Source organism: Armigeres subalbatus, chromosome 2 (genome assembly GCF_024139115.2).
Source record: "Armigeres subalbatus isolate Guangzhou_Male chromosome 2, GZ_Asu_2, whole genome shotgun sequence".
Classification (NCBI taxonomy): Eukaryota; Metazoa; Arthropoda; class Insecta; order Diptera; family Culicidae; genus Armigeres; species Armigeres subalbatus.
The window spans coordinates 283,795,782-283,802,223 of record NC_085140.1 but is presented as its reverse complement, the minus strand read 5'-3'; the positions used below and the strand labels follow the sequence as shown (position 1 = coordinate 283,802,223).

General features: G+C 35.4%; 1 long non-coding RNA gene across 1 annotated transcript; it reads left to right on the top strand.

Moving 5' to 3' along the window:
- The first annotated feature begins 1,151 nt into the window (after window positions 1–1,151).
- LOC134212335 (uncharacterized) lies at window positions 1,152–5,731 on the top strand. The gene is made up of 2 exons (XR_009979247.1): window positions 1,152–1,213; window positions 1,379–5,731. It is a non-coding gene; the product is annotated as an uncharacterized LOC134212335 (long non-coding RNA).
- Window positions 5,732–6,442: the final 711 nt, after the last annotated feature.

The following is a 6,442-nucleotide window of genomic DNA, read 5'->3' as shown; positions in this document are numbered from 1 at the left end:
GATTACCTGGTTGGCTACAGAGTCGTTAAACCTATGTCTAGCGTATTGGAGGGCTCGTCGGTGTTCGGTAAAATTCCTCTATAGCAGCGGTTCTCAACCTGGGGTACATGTACCCCTAGGGGTACCTTTGCTGGTCTCTGGGGGTACCTGTGACAAAAATGCGTAATGGCGGATGTTGTATTATATAATTGCAAAAAATACTCACTTTAGGATTGATTTTGAAATTTTAAACGACTTTTATTCTTTTTATTCAGTTTATTTCGTTCATATGACGCTTTTTTTGTTTTGAGCACATTTGTTGAGCATTTTTGTCCTGAATAAAGAGCACAATTCTTATGAGGTTAGGGATTTGGTGAGATTTTACAATCGCTGTTCAAAGCGCAAGGTAAAAATCTATTACGCCCATTGAAACAACTTTTATTTTATACAAACATAAAGATGCTCAAGCAACATGAAACAAATAACAATTTCAAATATTGCACGTTCTCTAATATATTTTTATTGCGTATTGCGCTTTTTGTCTACAGCAATTAGTTTGCTGTGTTCATAGCTGAGCCTTTGTATAGGATTCTTATCCTATTTGGGCACCTCGAATCGATGCCATTTGTCATCAACGATTCGATATTAGAAAAAGTTCATCAATTGATATAGTGAAAATTGATTTTCAAACACAACATGTTGACGAAATAATAATTTCTATTTCGTAATTGGCCAGAGCTAGTTCTATGAAGTTTGGGACAGGTTATATAACATGCATCACGTCCTTATGGGCAAAAGGAAACGAAACTACCGACGAGGTTGCTTGTGACAAACTCGGCGTCCATTTTGTCATACTATTAGAGAGGAGTGCAGCGCGAGTTTTCTTTAAAATTGAAACACTGACATATTTGGCAGTTTTCAAAAAGTCCATAGTAGCCCCAGAGTTCATAGAGGCCGTAAACTAATTATGTACAGGCCTGCCCAACCTTTTAAAGCCACGGGCCAATTTTAAGAATCAGCACTTGCTGGAGTGCCAGTAAATATTTGATACATTTTTTTAAATTAATATGTTTTGTTTCATTTCGGTTTTCTTTCTGCGCAGTAGGTCTTTTGGTTTAAAAATTGAATGAGAAACGTGGAATTGTTCGCTACTCTTCAATACTCGACGCATGCATATTGATTTTTAGGGTTCCAAGTCTTTCACTGCTTTTATTCTTCAAAACATCTATTCACAGTGCTTCTGAAAAGTAAAAATCTTAGGAGAAATCTCGCTTAACTTTTCAAAAGGACCTAAGTAACACTTTTTTCATGAATTAATTTGAAAAGCGCAATCAACAGAACATCATGAAAGCTATTGATTGAAGTATTCAAATTAAATCATGAAAAAAATGTTACTTAGGTCCTTTTGAAAAGTTAAGCGAGAAATGTTTCTTACTGAAGATTAGATTTAAGCTCGTTTTTACATTGGAGGTTAATAATCTCCATTTGAAATATTTCAGGTACATTGTCATATCAGTATTTTCATTGCTTGCAGGAATATAGAATCTGAGGCAGGCGTTTATTTTACATAACGTAGTTTTCAAATCTTCTGCGAGAACTTTTAATCTTCACCGTGTTCCGCGACAAACTAATGCTACTGAAGGAGGCTTTTCCTTAGAGCAGACGATGTCAAAAACAGCGAATATGCATTCCTTAACAAGTTCTCCGTTCTTGAAATTGGAATGGTTTCAACTGTTTTGACAAAAATTCACCAACAGCAAAACTGACACGTGCTGCAATTTCAGACTTGGTGTTTGCACGAGTGAAGAGAGCTTCAACAATTCCCTCTTTCACAAATAATTTGAATCAATATTGTAAATTTATACTAAATGAGCACCTTACCATTGCAGCTTTTCCAGCTTTTTTCAGTGACCTAATATACATATCACATTTCGTACAATGATTGAGCTCGTAAAGTCATTAAAATTCCTTCAAATCAAATCAAACATAATATTCTCTCATCAACGAAACATTTTTTTTTGTCTTTATTAGCGAGACTTTCAACAAAAAGAAACAATTTTCGAACAAATTAAACAAACCGGTTTTCTTCTGGTCATGTTGCCAAACTTCAATGAAAATGCGATGTTTACACCAACCTTCCATTTCTTGGGGTCACTCAATGCTCAGTCAATGATTTGAATCCTAAGATTCTCAATTCTCAAAAGTTTTAAGAAACTTCTATATTTTTTTTTGAGAACAGAAAATCAAATTTCTCAAACACTTAAACCTAACATTGTCCCTGATAAGAATTGCAAAATTTCACTCAGGCTCCCAAATTTTAAAGATATTTTCTTAACCTAGTAAAAAGTTCAAAATCCTTGCAGTTTTTAAAGTTCTGTTACTTTTCGTTGGCATTATATTATTAACTGCAATGCTCCGGAACTTTGTTGATATTTTTGCATTGTTAGCACGATGAAACTGCCCAGTCGAGAAAACTTTCTGAACCAAACCGGGAATCAAACCCGGCCTCCTTAATCATGGTGTTGCATCAGAAGACTAAAAGTTTCTGGAACTGTTTTATTTTTGGAAACACCGAACATCTTTATTTTTTACTCTTTTTGGTGGAAGTATCCTAAATTTCACTTTGTTTTCGTAACGCATCCGTGTTATAATTAAAGTTGAAGTTAACACACCTGAATATGAAAATTATGATTGTTAGCAAGGTTAAAAATTGATAAGTCGATATACGTAAATTCGTCATTCCAAAGTAAGCCCAAAATTATGTTTTTGAATGTTCAATCAAATTGAATGGTTAGGTTTGATAAAAGCTCAGTGAAAATTACTCACCCATTTTTACAATTGAGCTTACTGGTAAATAAAATAAACTAGGGGTACCTCAAGATGTGCCAAGGTCTTAAGGGGTACCACTTAATAAAAAGGTTGAGAACCGCTGCTCTATAGTTTACAGTTTCACTTCACTGAAAACGTCAGGGTCACATGTCACAAGCGTTCCGATATAGACGATTTATTAGTTTCAACTATACGGGGGCCCTGCTTTTGTCTAGCGGTAAGATGCGCGGCTACAAAGCAAGACCATGCTGAGGGTGGCTGGGTTCGATTCCCGGTGCCGGTCTAGACAATTTTCGGAATGGAAATTGTCTCGACTATACATGAATCTTTGAAAAATTTTGGACACATTGGTGTTCCCGGGAACCTGGTTCCCTCAGGAGACCGGACAAATTTCGATTAGCACCGCAACCCATCTTGCGAAATGTCAAACTCCATGATTTTGGAAGACAAGCGCAATACATGATTTTTTGTGGGAGATTTTTTACACATTGGACACTGATATGGAAATGCTAATATCATCTTCCAAACTTGGACGTACATGTTCATGATAGCATTAGAGGCGAAAGTATAGAATTGATAGTTCCGTTAGGATACGGCAGGCATGAAGAATGTTTTTATAGAAGTCGATTTGAAAGCGAGCGGAGGGCAATATTTGTGATGGCACATATCGCACGACCTTCCTTCTGCCAAGCTCCCGTATGAAGGGGGAGGGGACACGTCCGGAAGTGTTCCCGGAAACTGGTTCCCTCCGGGGATCGGACAAATTTCGATTGGCACCGCAACCCATCTTGCGACATGTCAAACTTCCCACGGGCACAAATAAGCTAAAACTTAAAACAAAAGTTTTAAAAAATGACCCGTTTTTGACTGCACCTGACCCAGGACTCCCCCTTAATAAATCTGTCCAATGGTGTACCAAAAAATAGACATGATTATTCTTCCCTGGAAATTTCATGGCAATCGGACGAAAAATGAGCCCACACGGGTTATTTCAATTTTGATTTCTAGGTCAGACCGAAACGGGTTAAGTAGCCTAACATGTAGTTTTCCAAAGTTCTTACCCTACTTATTCAAAAGTTTTTAGTATACACATCACTGTTAATAACATTTTAAACTTCTTATCTTAATCATGTTGAAGTGCAGTGCTTTCACGCACTGCAGCTCCCACTACTGCATCTATGTTAACATCAAAGATGAAGCCAAATCGGGTTAAATATAAAAAAAAAACAAATGAATGAAATATCAAAAACGAAACACACATGTCTAATTTAAATTCATTTTCAGCTTGAATAATACGTACAGAATATTACACCTCTTACCATGTTTATCCTGCCAAATGCTAAAATTTTTAAATCGAACCTGATGTGCTCCAAATTTTCGCCAAAAAATATCACATAGGTTTGTCATTGTTATATCAATTATTACGTATGAGAAATCCGCAACGGATGACATTATTTTATTTCCGCCCTGTTCGAATTACGTATCAGCAATATCACCCCCGTATGTGTCAATATTATCATTAACTGATAAGTTCTCACTTAGAAATTAGATCAGGTAGATCAGGATAGGGGAAGAGTATGAATTAAAATATATTCAATATACAAAACAAAAATTAACGTAGACGAGGTAGCAACAAGAGCAGCAATTCACTTTAAGTAAATGGGCGAAAAAAAAAACAATTGAGTGGGATTTTAGTTTTAGATATGCCGATTACACATACATGAGTAAATTTTATATTGTGCGTAGTTTGTGGATGTTTATCATATTATTTCTGCATAAAAGACTTAGGTTGCAAAATGCAAACACATGTTCTCATTCGGACGGAACCGAACGCGCAAAAAAAATCGTTCTGCTCCTAATCAGACTGTTATTTACGTCCCATTAGGTTCTACAATCAAAGCAGCGTATTCTGTTTTCAACACTATTGTTAACTAGCACAGCTATGAATCGAATCAAACGAAACACTATCGAGGCCATACAGTTTTTAAAACAGGACACATTATTTTAAAACTTTCATTCAACTTACGTTAAAGATATTGTTAATGTTTAAACGAAGAATCAATGGTTTTATTTTTAGTCATCATCACAAAGAACCCACATTACAGCGCTTTTACCATTAAATATACTTTAATCCACAAGGTATTAAGTTTAATCATTCCATCTGAAGCCGGGACATATAATTTTGAAAACTATCCCTGGTTTCAAGTCCCACCAAAACAGAATCTTCCTCTGTGTTGTGTTTATGTTTATGCTTGCCAAATAGTTACTCACGGTACCACCCGTTTTTGTTCGCTTAGTTCTGATGTTATAAACAGGTCTAAAAGCAAGCAAACCAATAAAGAACGCCAATCCGAACGAAAAGTTGCAAAGTTCCCCTGTATAAATGACCTAAATACCAACACCCGCTCCCTTGCAAAAGTTACTCATTGTTGGTAACCGTAGAAATTGTTAAAGCCATATATTACAAAACAAAAACCCAAGAAAGTTGAACAATTTACGCATTATTTCTGTTGAACTTGAGTCCACCAAGTTATAGAAGATGAGATGTTATTTTTTCTTAACAACCAAACACACGTATTTTTGTATCGAATGTCTCCGAACGAAAAAGAGCATATAGAAACTTTGTGCGAGTTTGAAACAAAAATAATTACCTTGAGTTGTTCAATACCAACACCTAAAACGTAAGGAAGAGTTTGTACGAGAAAGAGCGACGAATATGTTAGTGAGAAAAAATGGGTTCAAACATTGTGTATTATCAGTTACGTATCGGGTGAGGAAACATTAGCTCTAGAATTTTGATTATCAATCATCGGATATTTGGGTTCAGAGGATGAAATATATAATGCAATGGAGAAATTGAGAGGCAGACATTGTAAAACATTATTTAGGTTATAATGAAGTAAAATAACGAAATAAAAGCGCAGCGTGGTGTTTAATTTATCTGGCCAAGGTTTGAAGAACACAAAGAGATTAATAGAGCATTCTTGTGACAATGATTGGTGTGAATAATTGCCTCTACTGAACCTAAGTATTGTCTCTATTCAACTCAGTCTACCCTGAGTCGTCGAATCGTTTTCACCTGATCGATCTTCCTTGCATACTGCCAAATATTATATTATTAACAATAAGGTACAGTGGGGTAAGTGGGTAAATCGGGTAAGTGAAAAAACGCAAGTATTTCACTGATGAAGCACAGAATTATTCAATTTCACTTCACAATCATACAAGGCCATTCAAATCAATGCTTTGAATAAGTGAAACATGAAATAATGAACCATTTCAACATGCGAGAGTAAAAGTTTATTAATCTTTCAAGTTTATCTTTTGCACAAGTTGTTTTGCGTGTCAATAAATACAAATATTTTTTTATGTTGGTTTCCACAACACATTCAATTAGTGCATTGATAAGCTGGTTTTATTTGTAGTTTTGAATTCCAGCCACAAAAATATTGATATGAACATCCAAAATTTTGAAAAAAATATTTTATTGCTTTGCCTGTTTTTTACCATGGGCAAGTGAAAATTTTCCGACACTGAATGCATTTCTCTATTTTTCCAAACACAAATAATTTCTATTAAGCGTATATAAACAAATGAAGCCAATTCGAATTCATTCGAAGGCTTTTGGTTATAA